Genomic DNA, 14724 nt, shown 5'->3' with positions numbered 1-14724 from the left:
CAAAATCAACAATTTATAATTCAAGCTAAATTCTAATGGTTTTTATTTGATGTGATTAAAAGTGAAAACAGAAGATTTCTCCTTTAAAAGAAAGTTAGTTGACTAGTTCATACACTATTGGCAATAATTCCAGAAACTTCTACTTATTAAAGTAACATAAAAGACTGATCAAAAAGAACATAGATTGACTGTAAGTGAAGAAAATTTTTCAAAGTTAAATCTTTCTTCATGTGTTTAGATTTTACTTGTATGACAAAAGTTTGTCAGCTAGTGATAATGTCCTTGTTTGAAAATTTCTACTGCACCTCGATTAAATGTAAGTCATTATGTTTTCATTTACTAAATTCGTGTTTACTACTAGTGGATGAAACAAATAATTAAAATTGCAAAACTAAGATTGTGCAACATGATTATATGTTAGCATTTGGAAAAGCATCACCTAATTAGGGATAATGGTTTGTGCAGAGCAAGTCCTGTCTTACTAACTTGATTGGATTTTTTGATGAGGTGACAAAGGGGATTGATGGGGGTATAGCAGAGGATGTTGTCTACTGATTTTTAGTAAGGCTTTTGACAAGGTCCCTCATGGTAGGCTCATCAAGAAGATTAAGATGCATGGGATCCATGGTGACTTGGCTTCAGAATTGGCTCATCCATAGAAGACAGAGGATAATAGTGGAAGGGTGTTTTTCCAGCTGGTGGTTCGTGACTAGTGGTATTCTGCAGAGATGGAAATGTGTTGCTGGAAAAGCGCAGCAGGTCAGGCAGCATCTAGGGAACAGGAGAATCGACGTTTCGGGCATTAGCCCTTCTTCAGAAGAAGGGCTAATGCCTGAAACGTCGATTCTCCTGTTCCCTAGATGCTGCCTGACCTGCTGCGCTTTTCCAGCAACACATTTCCATCTCTGATCTCCAGCATCTGCAGACCTCACTTTCTCCTCAGTATTCTGCAGAGAACCATACAGGTATCTCTGCAGTTTGTGATACATATGAATGATATGGATGAAAATGTAGACAGGTTTGTAGGTTTGCAGACAATACAAAGAGTTGTAGATACTGTAGAAGGTTATCAAAGATTACATTGGGATATAGATCAGTTGAAGAAATGGTTGGAGAAATGGAAGATGGAGTTTAATCTGGGTATGTGTGAGGTGCTGTACTTTGAGAGATCAAATGTTAAGAAAAAGTATACAATTAAAGGCACGGCCCTGAACAACATTGATGTACAGAGAGATCTCGGGATTCAAGAAATGGCAGATGGAGTACAACGTGGGCAAATGTGAGGTCACTCTGTTTGGTAGGAAGAATTGAGGCATGGACTATTTTCTAAATGGGAAGAAAATTCAGAAATCTGAAGTGCAAAGAGTCTTGGGAGTTCTAGTCCAGGATTCTCTCAAGGTAAACTTGCAGGTTCTGTCAGTAGTTAGGAAGGCAAATGCAATGATGGCAATTCTTTTGAGACAACTGGAATATAAAAACAGGGATGTACTTCTGAGGCTCTGTAAGGCTCTAGTCTGACCATATTTGGAGTATTGTGCACAAATTTGGGCCCCATATCTCAGGAAGGATGTATTAGCCCTGGAGCATGTTCAGAGGAGGTTCACAAGAATGGTCCCAGGAATGAAAAGCTTAACATGTGATGAATGTTTCAAGACTCTGGATTTATTCTCAATGGAGCTTAGAAGGATGAGGAGGATGTAACTGAAACATACATAATACTGAATGGCCTTGACAGAGTGGTTGTTGGGAAGATGTCTCCATTGGTAGGAGAGACTAGGACCCGAGGGCATAAGACTATAAAGACCATAAGACATAGGAGTGGAAGTAAGGCCATTCGGCCCCTCGAGTCCACTTCGTCTTTCAATCATGGCTGATAGGCATTTCAACGCCACTTACCCGCACTCTCCCCGTCTCCCTTAATTCCTTGCAAGATTAAGAACTTATCAATCTCTGTTTTGAAGACATTTAATATCCCGGCCTCCACTGCACTCCTTAGAGGGTTGCCTTTGTTGGTCAGGGAATTGAGTGCAAGAGTCAGGATGTCATGCTGCAGCTCTATAAGACTTTGGTTAGGCCACAGTTAGAGTATTGCATTCAATTTTGGTCACTACATTATAGGAAGGATGTGGAGGCTTTGGTGAGGGCACAGAAGAGATTTACCAGAATGCTGCCTGGATAAATTCATAGGCGTACATACATAGCCTTAGAGTAAAAGGAAGACACTTTAGAACAGAGATAAATGAAAACTTCTTCAGCAGAAAGTGGTGAATCTATGGAATTCATTGCCACAGAAGGCTGTGGAGGCTGGCTCATTGAATATATTTAAGACTGAGATAGATAGTTTCTTGGGTATCATGGGGATCAAGGGTTATGGGGAGAAAGCAGGAGAATGGGTTTGAGAAACTTATCAGCCATTAATGAATGGTAGAGCAGACTCAAAGGGCTGAATGGCCTAATTTCTGCTCCTAAGTCTTATAGTCTTATGGTCTTATATGTCCGTAGCTCCCTGAAAGTGGCCACACAAATAGATAGGGTGATAAAGAAGGTGTATAGCATGTTTGGCTTTGTTGGTCAGGGAATTGACTACAAGAATCAGGATGTCATGCTGCAGCTTTGTAAGATTTTGGTTAGACCAGAGTCAGAGTCAGAGTATTGCATTCAAATTTGGTCACTACATTATAGGAAGGATGTGGAGGCTTTGGTGAGGGCGCAGAAGAGGTTTACCAGAATGCTGCCTGGATTAGAGAGTATGAACTATAAGAAGAGGCTAAAAATAATCAGGTTGTTTTCTCTGGAGTGGTGGAAACTGAGGGGAGATTTGATAGAAGTCCATAATATAATGAGATACATAGGGTTGATGGTCAGAATCTTCCTTCCAGAGCTGAAATGTCTAAAACCTTATACATTTAAGGTGAGAAGGGGAAAGTTCAAAGGAGATGTGAGGGGCATGTTTTTTACGCAGAGAGTGGTAGGAGTCTGCAATGCACTGCCACGGGTAGTGGTAGTGGAGGCAGATACAATAGGGACATTTAAGGGAATTTTAGATAAGCTCAAGAATATGCAAGGAATGGAGGGATATAGATGAAGGGTAACCAGAAGGATTACAGATAGTTCTCATATAACACGTGTTTATTAAATGCAATTTGTCTGTAACGTGATTTGTGAATTGTTGGTTTTTTTTAATAAAACAAACACCCATTCACTGTTACGTGATTCTCATCCCCAGCACTCGGTGTCGTGGAGGACTGGACTCCATGTCAGCATCACATGATCAATCGGCTCATGAAGTGCTTTGTGAAAGATATTGTGAAATGTTTGTAAAGGTGGACTTGGAAAAGCATCATGAAGATGTCTCTACAGCCTGAGGACAAGAAGGTGGAAGCAATCTGTTAATTTTAACATGTAAAGAATTGTGATAAGCATGAAATTTCACTGGAATTGATGAATAGTAAAAGGATAGTGTAGGGGAGCAGTTTGAAACTTGGCTTTGTTGCTTAAATAAAGAGCTTTTTTTCTCTCTCTTTGTTTAAAAAATACACTTAGAAGTTAAAGAATATCCCCAGACTCATATGAATCTGTTTTAGTGACTAATCACTATGGTAGGAGAAAGCGAGGTCTGCAGATGCTGGAGATCAAAAAGGATAGTGTTGGGGAGCAGTTTGAAACTTGGCTTTGTTGCTTAAATAAAGAGCTTTTTTTCTCTCTCTTTGTTTAAAAAATACACTTAGAAATTAAAGAATATCCCTAGACTCATATGAATCTGTTTTAGTGACTAATCACTATGGTAACCAACTGTAAAAAAAACCAGTAGAGGGGTTTGGGCATGGTCAGTCAGCAGCTCACAGTGGTCAGAGTCAGGAAACTTTACGCATAATGGGTGAGGAAGAGAAAGGTGGGTGGCACACTTTGTTACTTTTGGTGCATGTGTGGAGATGTCCTGAGTGGGTGAGTAGGCTGTGCAGAAGAGATTCAGGGTTAGTCAGGGCCAAATGTTAGAGAGAATGAGAGTGAGTGTGGAAGATGTTGCAGAAAATGGCGGGTCTATAGTAGAGATAGAGTGAATGTGAGTTATTAATGAAAATATGGTGGCACTTTCATTGGTAGAGTGGAGAAGGTCATTGATCTTCCTACATTCTGTGTATTCCTTCAGATGGTTGAGACTGCACTGGCCTGGATGGTAACCCTGGTCCAGGTTGGCATGGTTTCAGTAGAATAGCGTCCCCTGTTGGCCTGGGAGAAAAGGATCACTCCGTCCCCATCAGCAACATCTCCAATCCTTACCCACAAACAGAGGCACCGATTTTCCATTGTCTGCCACGTCCAGGGCCAATGTCAGGTACCATGCAGGGCAGTTCCAACTGAGCTCTTCCCTGGGTGTACAATAATGTTTTTAAAGATGATGCTGCAGCATGGATGTTGGTTAATTCTGGGATATCCAGGGAGTGGTGAGTTGTTTTGGAAATGGCACACAGTATGATGGTGCTAAAATGTGTGAGAAGGGCACCAAAGGGTGAGATAGGTAATACATCAGGCAGGCAAAAGTGAAGACTGCAGATGCTGGAGATTAGAATCGAGAATGTGGTACTAGAAAAGCACAGCAGGTCAGGCAGCATCTGAGGATCAGGAAAATCAATATTTTGGGCAAAAGCCCTTCATCAGGAATGGTGGGGTGGGGGGGGGGGGTGGTTGTTAAATAAGGTGATAGACATCCTCAACCATCATGATGTGAAACCCTCTGAAAAACTTGACAAAACTGACACTTAGCAAAAGAAATTAAGATTCAGCCCTTGCTCTATCAGGGCAGGGTTTCTTCTGGGATCTGACTTGTGTAGTATTACCATTGGATGACATCAGAAGACTGGTAGAATGCAGTACATCCAGCAGGTATAGATCAACTAGGAGGAGGTGGATACTGCAAATACTGGAGATTAGAGTCAAGATTAGATTGGTGCTGGAAAAGCACAGCAGGTCAGGCAGCATCCAAGGAGCAGGAAAATCGACATTTTGGGCAAAAGCTCTTCTGCCAATTGAAGGTAATCAGTTGAACATTCTGATGAATTGTAATATACAGTACCATATAACAGGTCAGTTACAACAGGTCAAAAGGGCCTGTTCCTCCACTGTACTGTTCTATGTTCTATTAGGAATCTGTTATTGCATTTCATAGTTGAATAATATATTTTAAATTTAAATAAAAGCAAAATACAATGGATGTTGGAAATCTGAAACAAAAACAAAATGCTGGAGAAACTTAGCAGGTCTGACAGCATCTGTGAAGAGAGAACAGTGTTAAACTTTTGAGTCCGGTGTGACCCTTCTTCACAACATTCTGAAGGCAAGACTTTTTCCAGCATTCTCTGTGCTCATTTTAAATTTAGTTACTTTTAAAACAGTACATGATGCAGGATGAAGTAAATTCAGAATATTTCCATAATATTTAGGAATCAATTATTGCTGACTGAATTAGTTAATGTATAATAGGAGATCTACACACTTGTGAGTTATCAGCAACAGTCTTTAGTGGACAAAACTATATGCAGTGGAAACTAAGAGAGGACTTCTTACATAGAGCTTTAGCAAGCCAGACTCCAGTTACATGATCCATATTACATCAGTAAGGTCTAACTTTATTCATATATGCTGAGTAGGGATGCACAGCATAAAAATATAATTCCTTGCCAAGGCCACAGGCTTATTTTGAGGATGTAACAAGTAGAATTGATTAGGAGGAGCCAGTGGATGTGATTTCCTTGGACTTTCAGAAGGGTTTTGCTAAGGTCCCACACAAGAGATTAATGTGTAAAATTAAAGTGCATTGGATTCTGATTGATATGCTGACATGGATAAAGATCTGGTTGGCAGGTTGGAAACAAAGTGAAGGAATAATCAGGTCTTTTTTCCAAATGGCAGACAGTGACTAGTGGAATACCTCAGTACTTAGATCTCAGCCATTCAAAATATTAATGAAGTACATGAGGGATCTAAATGCAATATCTTCAGAAACAGAATTCTGGGTGGGAGGGTGAACTATCAGGGGGCTACAGAGATGCTTAAGTTTACATTTTGGACAAATTGATTGAGTGAGCAAATGTATGGAAAAAATAATAATAAGGTGGACAACTGTGATGTTATCCTCTTTCACAACAAACGCAGGAAGGCAGATTATGCTCTGAATGGTAAAAGAATGAGAAAGGGAGCGGTGTAACAAGACTTGCGTACCTTTGTACGCCAGTCGCTGAAACTAAGCTTGCGGGTGCGGCAGGTGATGAAGAAGGTAAATGGTATGTTGGCCTTCATAGGGAGACTGCTCAAGTACTGGAGCATTGATATCTTGCTGCAGTTGTACAGGGCATTGATGAAACCATACTTGGAGGACTGTGCGCAGCTTTGGTCTCCTAAAGAAAGACATTCTGGCCGTGGAGAGAGTGCAACAAAGGCTTACTAGGGATGGCAGGACTGACATATGAAGATATTGGATCAGTATGATTTACTTCACTGGCAATCAGAAGAATCAAGGGGAATATCATTAGAAACTATAAAAACAAGACTAGACAGGGGGTTCCTGATGACCCTGGAATTCAGAAGTGGGGTCACAGTTTAACGATAGACTATTTGGGACTGAGATAATGAGAAATTTCTTCACCCAGAGAGTGGTGAATGTGTGGAATCATCATTGAATGTTTTCAAAAAGGAATTAGATACAGTTCTTCGGGCTAAACAATCAAAGACTATGGGAAGAGAATAGTAACAGTGTACTGAGTTGGATGATCAGCCAGAGTCATATTGAATGGTGGAGTAGGCTCAAAGGACTGAATGGCCTATTCCTGCTCCTATTTCCTCTAGTTCTATGTTGCTCTCCTGATGTGCCCGGCTATTGTACCTCGTTATTTTGACTTGCAAAATAATGTGTTATACAGTATGTATATAAACATGAACCAATAAACTCACTCCTTTAACTATCTTAACATTTATCTAACAATATAGGACTTTACATATGTTGAAAGTTATAATACATAAAGATTAAACTTAAAAGTTATTTGTAGTAGTGGAGCATGGATATTCATTTTGGTGATTTTTAAAATAAATGACGTCATTTATAGAATCATAGAGCTGTACAGCACCAAAACAGACCCTTCGGTCCAACTCGTTCATGCTGATCAGTTATCCCAAGTTATCCTGGTCCCATTTGCCAACATTTGGTCCATATCCCTTTACAGCCTTCCTGTTCATGTACCCATCCAGATATTCTTTCAAGGTGGAATTGTATAGCTTCAACCACATCCTCTAGCAGCTCATTCCTTACATACACTACCCTCTGCATGAAAAAGTTGCCCCTTAGGTCCCTTTTAAATCTTTCTCCTCTTAAATTAAACTTATGCCCTCTAAGTTTGGATTCAACTACTTTTGCTATGCACCCTATCCATGCCCCTCATGATTCTATGAATCTCAATAAGGTTTATAACCTTTTCAAAGTCTCAGCCTCCACCACTCTAGAGAAAATAGCCCCAGCCGATTCAACCTTTCCCTATACTTCAACCCTCCAATCCCGGTAGCATCCTTGTAAGTCTTGTCTGAACCCTCTCAAATTTCACAACATCTTTCCTGTAGCAGGGAGACCAGAATTGAACACAGTATTCCTAAATCAATGTCCTGTACAGCAATAACATGACAACCCAACTCCTATACTCAATGCACTGAGCAATAAAGGCAAGTGTATCAAATGTCTTCTTCACCACCTGTCTACCTGCAACTCTAGTTCTAATGAACTCTTTGTTCAGCAACAGTCCCCAGGATCTTACCATTAAGTGTAAAAGTTCTGCCCTAATTTATCTTTCCAAAATGCAGCTCCTCATATTTAACTGAACTAAACTCCATCTGCCACTTCTCAGCTCATTTGCCCATCTAATCAAAGTCCCATTGTACTGTGAGGTAACCTTCTTCGCTGTCCACTACACCTCCAATTTTGGTGTCATCTGCAAACGTACTAACTATACCTCTTATTGCATCCCAGGATGAAGGTGAAGTACGATGCTTGAGCCAGAGTTAGATTAGATTACATTAGATTAGATTACATTAGATTAGATTACATTAGATTAGATTAGATTAGATTAGATTAGATTGAAGTACGATGCTTGAGCCAGAGTTCCTCCATTCAGCCTGTTAACTTCTGATTTCCTTCTCTTTTTCTCTTTCTCTTCTTTATCTCTTAGTGTTTCTTCACCTCCACTGTGGTGGTGTCTTGACTTGGTCTTGCAGCAGCTCGTGACAGTATGTCGGCCCAGTTTCTCTGTGGCTCTCAGCCTGGTCTCTCAGGAGGTCTTGGCCTGGTCTCTCAGCAGTATGTTGACTTGGTCCCTCAGTAACTTATGACCATGTCTCGGCCTGGTCTCTCAGGAGGTCTTGGCCTGGTCTCTTGGCAGCTTGTGGTGCATATCAGCCTGTCTCTCGGTGGCTCATTACAGTCTCTCAGCTTGGTATGCAAATGAGTCCTGCCCGGGCATGTTCCCAAGGCATTGTGGGAGATCAGACAGGCAGCAGCTTCAGCAGCAGCAGCAGCATTGTCACCCAATTTGGGAAAAGTGAGCGGTGAGGGAGATACCCTGATATCTGTGGCAGTGGCATCAAGAACAGTCATGTGAGGTCTCCCGGAGAGCAAGCTAAGCAGAGGACTCATCAAAGACTGCTGAACCTTTAATTTATTCCTTTATTTTCCTAACTTAAATTAAGGAAGGCTTTAATGTTAACTACCACCTTATTTCTTTATTTTTCTATTTATTCTATAAAGTAATGCTTAATGTTTTACGTAACTAATTTGTAAATAGGTACCTTAGTACCTAAGATGTAACTGTGTGTCGTAACATTACAAACTTTTCACTATACTCCTGTACTTCTGTACTTGAGTACACATGACAATAAAATCTAAAATCTAAACTGTCTCTGAACTCTTGTTACCTAATTTTTGAACTCCTCCCATTTTCCAACTGTCCCTTTACTTGTGCCATGTCTCTCCCAATCAACTTTGGAAAGTTCTTGCCTAATACTGTAAAAATTGGCTTTCCTCCAATTTAGAACTTTAATTGTCAGATCGGTCTATCCTTTTCCATAACTATTTAAAAACTAATAGAGTTATGATCACTGGTTCCAAAGTGCTCCCCTACTGACACCTCAGTTACCTGCCCTGCCTTATTTCCCAAGAACAGGTCAAGATTTGCTCCTTTTTGAGGAGGTACATCCACATTTTAAATAAGAACATTTTCTGGTACACACTTAACAATTTCCTGCCCATCAAGCCCTTAACACTGTGGCAGCCCCAGTCTATGTTTGGAAAGTTACAATCCCCTACCATTACAACTTTATCTTACAGATATCTCAGATCTCCTTACAAATTTGCTTCTCAATTTCCTGCTGACTGTTGGACGGTCTATAGTACCATCCCAATAAGGTGATCATCCCTTTCTTATTTCTCAGTTCCACCCTAATAACTTCACTGGATGCACTCCTAGGCATATCCTCCTAATGTTATCCCAAAACAAAAACACCTTCTCCTCCTGTCTTGCCCCTTTTTCTATCCTTCCTATAGCATGTACATCCTGGAACATTAAGCTGTCAGTCCAGCCCTTCCCTGAGCCACAGTTCTGTAATAGCTATGACTTCCCAGTTCCATGTTCCCAACGACACCCTGAGTAAATCTGTCTTGCCTGTCAGGCCTCTTGCACTGAGACAAAAGCTGTTTATCACTTTTCTCACTATCCCTTTGGGTCCCCTACTTAAAGCCTCACGAGTAGCAATAGCAAATCTCCAAGATATTGGTCCCTTTCCAAATCAATTGCAAACCTTCCTCATTTTACAGGCCACTTCTTCCCCAGAAGAAATTCCAATGATCCTAAAATGTGAATCCCTGCCCCCTGCACCAGCCCTTCAGTCACACATGCATCTGCTCTTTCCTCTTGTTCCTACTCTCACTAGCACATGGCACCTGGAATAATCCAGATATTACTACTTTTTAACCTCCTGCCTAACTTCCTGTATTCTCTCTTCAGCATGTCATACCTTTCTCTTACTATGTCGTTGGTACCATTGTTAACAATGATCTCCTGATGGTCCTCTCCCCTTTGAGAATATTCTGTATACTTTATGAGATATCCTTGACGATGATAGCGGGGAGGCAACACACTATTTTCTTGTTTTGCTTTCAGCTTCACAAATGTCTGTCTGTGCTCCTGACTACAGAGTCCCCTATCATCTGGAACCTGACATACTGCTCGCTACAATAGAGCCTGTTTCAGTACCAGAAACCAGGTTGTCAGTGCTACATTCCCCAGAGAATCTATCACCTCCTACATTTTCCAAAATAGCACACTTGTTTGAGATGGGGATCCTGCACTACCTGCCTACCTCTCCCAGAGGTAACCCATCTACCTGACTGAATCTGTGGTTTGTCTACCTTCCTGAAATTGCCATCCATCACACCCCCTGCTTCCTGTGAATTCCACATTGCTTCTAACTGCTGCTCCAACTGATCCATGTGATCCGATAGGATTTGCAATCAGACACACTTCCTGCAGACATAATCATCAGGAATATTGAAATTTTCCTTAATCTCCCATATCTGACAGGAAGAGCACATCTTTCTGCTAAAAGCCATCTCTGAACCTTCATCTACAGTCCTAGGAAATAGAACACTCTTATTGCTCTAAAAACACTGCTGTTGGATGACTTAATACATATGTTTTATATTATAAAAAATAATCAAAAGATAGATCTCAGCAAAACACAAAAAAAGTACCCTCACCCTACTTACTATTATGGATTTACAAAAAAAAATTAGATTTAGAAGTTTTATAAGTCTTACTAGCAAGCACTTAACTGCTGACACTCAGCATGGAATAGTTTCTTCTGTCAGTATTTAATCTGAGTCCTTGTGACAGCATATTCCTGCAACTAAATAGAATTTTTGTTTCTTTTTTTGCATGGAAATGAATACACATCGATTAGAAAGACTCAAGAATATTCTGGATCAAAAAATAATAAAATGCTGCTGTCATTTTGAAAGCGCTGAGTTCAGGATGATAAGACAAATTGTGGCTTAAATGTTTTCAGATCAGCTGAGATGATAAATTAACCCCACTGGTTGTGAGTTATTTGTCCATACTGTAGATTTACTTCATAAATTTTCCTGATCATTTTTCTGGTACACCACATCCACAGTAAAATGTTTTTATATGCAAAGAGTTGGTTGTAACACAGCTAGCAGGTAGCTAATCTCATGTCTTAGACTTTCCCTTACCTTTTCTGGACACCTTCCATTTAATTGATCTGTTTGTGGCAGCATTCTACTGATGCACGCACTGTCTGATGTGTGACCCAGTAGAACTACCTGCTTTGATTGGTAACTGAGAAAAGGTGCAAAAAGAGTTGTCAACTACAGCCACCTAGATTATGAGATCATTTGCTGCCTAGATTGCCAAAAGTGAGTCTGGCATGTCTGTAATCTTGCAGTCAACTTTCTCTATTTGCGATGGGACCCATTCTTACTTCTTGCTTCTAGATGGAAGGAAGAACAATAACAGAAGCTTCTGCAACTGCAGCAATAGGTATCTTAGAATGTATGTGTGAAGGAAACTACCAACAATCTGTTGATTGCTGAGGCAGTGAGGATGAGTGTACTGCTCTCTATTTAAGCAGAGGGCAACAGTCGCCTCGGAGATGCAGCTGATGTCCTCTGTTGCAATCTGTAAGTGGCTTATTTCTTAAAAATTCAGAGTTGTTTTTGAGGAACATTAGAAGGAAAATCAGGTAGCAGACAGGAGGTTCTTTGTTGCAGAAGATTATGACACTCTTTATGAGAAGCTTGGCCTCCTACTGCACTACTCTTTGGTGATTAGGTCCAAAAATGTGAATTTTGGCTTGTAGAGCCCATGTGCTGGTATGGCCTCCTGTTCACAGTATCCTCTGAAAGGGAACAGCGATGACTTCACTCAACATTAAGGCTGAGATTTAACATTTTAGAGTTAAACTGTGGCACTGAGCATCTTACATGGTGTCACATGTGCCAATGCCCAGGAAAGGATGGGGTCGGGTGGTTGGAGAGGTAGGGGTCGGTGGGGGGAGGGTGGCGGGGATGGGTGTAATTATCTTATGATTACATACTTCTCACTGCAAGCAAGAAGCTGTACAAGTGGCGCAGAGACATGTCTAGGGCATGCGTCTTTGCTTAAGCAGGACATAGATCTATGTGCCGAATTTGTCTGCAGCTGGATAACACTTCAGGCGGAAGTTACAGAGCTGAAACACACATACTGACACAGTCAAGAACAGCTTCTTCCCTGCTGTTATTAGACTTCAGAATGGATGACTCCACATTTAAATTTAATGTCGATCTCATTCTTTGTGCACCTTCTCTGCAGCTGTAACATTGTATTCTTTGCACTGTTTTATTACCCTAATGCACTTTGTATGGTATGATCTGCCTGTACTGCATGCAAAACAAAACTTTTCACCATATGTAGGCACATGTACTACGTCTGGCATTGGTGCAGCACCCTGCCCTTCAGTAACATGTACCCTCATTTCCCATTGATACTTTCACTGTTCCTTGCAACCTTGCCTTCTGCGCTAAGTTGCCACTCCAAAGCAGAAGTTAATGTATTAAAGTTCTCCAGCTGACTTCTGTGATGACTCAGAGACACAGCCTGCCTTGTCTCTTGGATGTACATTCTGCTATTGCAGAGCTTATAACCAAAGTGAAAACAATGAACATTGAAAATTTTCAGCGAGAAACAGCTACGATACAGGCAGACAACTGACTCGACAGGTATTCACCTGTTACATGCAATTGAAGCATCAAGTGTCTTAACTGGATGCATGTTTATTGGAAAAACAAAGTTAATTGCAGCAAGTTATGTAATTAATGAGATGCACATAGGATTCCCATCTCCTGATGGCATGAAACACAACTCAAGAGGAAAGTCTTAATTATTAAAGTTTATCTCAACAGCGAGAATCTGATGTTTGGACTCTTATCCAATTAAGTCATCTTGCCAGCTATTATGGTAGCCCTTAGAGTGTAGAAAAATCAGATTGCTAATGCTTTTTTGATTTTAATATTGCCATATTCAACCTCAAATCTCCAAATAATGTCCTCTCTTAATTTAGTATACTGACTACTCTGCAGCATATTAGTGCTTAAAGGAATCATCAGCTATCACTAAGATTGTCACAGGTAAGAAACTAAATCAAGGTTCAGCATAATAATTTGTTGGAATTCTTAAGGATATGGTTCCTTGGTTTAACAGCACTTTTTTTTATTTTACTCTGCTATAAGAAAAACTGTTCTACATGCCTGTCCTCAAGCTGCTTTGTGCACTGATGCCTTGTTGATCAGTTTTATTTAAAGAACCAGAAAGAAAATTCTACACCTCTTAATACTTTTCTACCTCACCAATTAATTTACTGATGAATAGCAGAGCAGATCATGAAGCAATCAAATATACTGTCTAATGAGGACTGGAAGCAATTTTCTCTTAACACCTACTGTCATATTTTCCTTCTACAAGTGCAAACTGAGGGGCCCTGAAAGTCATCTCATTAGTATGTTTATCCTCATTATCCATTTTCAAGTGCTATCCTCTACATATTTTAAAGAGAAAAAATAACAGAAAGTACAATTAGTAATTTGTGCAAAATTAAAGCAACACATCGATGGGTGGTGCAATGAAACTGCTGAAACAATTGTGTGTTGACTGCAGGCTTCAGGGCAACAATTTGCACTTGTCATATATAATATGGTGGAGGTGGGGAGGGTTAGTGATATTTATCTCTCAAATAGCCCGTAATAAGTGACACAAGCGCCTGATTATGGCTTTAGTTCAAGGAGCAACTGCATGAATTTCACAGTATTTCCTATTCTGCATTCTCCAAGTGGAAGAATTATGTGCAGTTAAGCCCAACAAAATACCAGACCAGTTTCAATATTTTGTGCGACTTAAGCCATTACATTCTAACATACCTGACCAGATATTTACTTGAATTGTCTTCACATGGTAAACCATATGTCTGAACATCCAGCAGATTTTGAGATTACACCTTGGATTGACAGCAATAAGCATCAGATTGAATTGCAGAGCAGAAGAAGTGGCCTAAGTTAAAAGAGATCAAAGTGTTATGCAAAATATCGATAAAAAGAAATAAACCTTGTCATTGCTGTTTTTCTCAGATAGAGTTAAAAGAGGAAGCAATTTCAAGGGGCTCTATATATTCCAGAATTCCTTAAAGGTAAGTGACCCTGTTGGGCAGATTTGCTTCCTCTTTGGCAGCTACTTGGAACAAATGTTAAATCTCTTCCTTAAATTAATGTGTGAAATGACACCTCTTTTAGGACTTGTTTCTGAAAGTTACATGTCCTGAGGTAGCAGGCTTGTTTTGGTCAGAATCACTTATCAGTGTGTCCTAATCAGCATTCCTTAAGTTGCCATCTAAAATTTAAAAGGAGAAAGTGAGGACTGCAGTTGCTGGAGATCAGAGCTGAAAATGTGTTGCTGGAAAAGCGCAGCAGGTCAGGCTGCATCCAAGGAGCAGGAGAATCGACGTTTCGGGCACGAGCCCTTCTTCAGGAATGAGGAAAGCGTGTCCAGCAGGCTAAGATAAAAGGTAGGGAGGAGGGACTTGGGGGAGGGGCGTTGGAAATGCGATAGGTGGAAGGAGGTTAAGGTGAGGGTGATAGGC

General features: G+C 40.4%; 1 long non-coding RNA gene across 1 annotated transcript in view; it reads right to left on the bottom strand.

Moving 5' to 3' along the window:
- Positions 1–14724, bottom strand: part of LOC122552022 — a 57090-nt gene that overhangs the window by 20443 nt on the left and 21923 nt on the right. The window contains exon 2 of the long non-coding RNA XR_006312264.1: positions 14009–14138. This is a non-coding gene — a long non-coding RNA (uncharacterized LOC122552022). The remainder of the gene's footprint in view (positions 1–14008; positions 14139–14724) is intronic.

Source organism: Chiloscyllium plagiosum, chromosome 7, assembly GCF_004010195.1.
Source record: "Chiloscyllium plagiosum isolate BGI_BamShark_2017 chromosome 7, ASM401019v2, whole genome shotgun sequence".
NCBI lineage: Eukaryota > Metazoa > Chordata > Chondrichthyes > Orectolobiformes > Hemiscylliidae > Chiloscyllium > Chiloscyllium plagiosum.
This window is presented reverse-complemented; position numbering and strand designations above follow the sequence as displayed.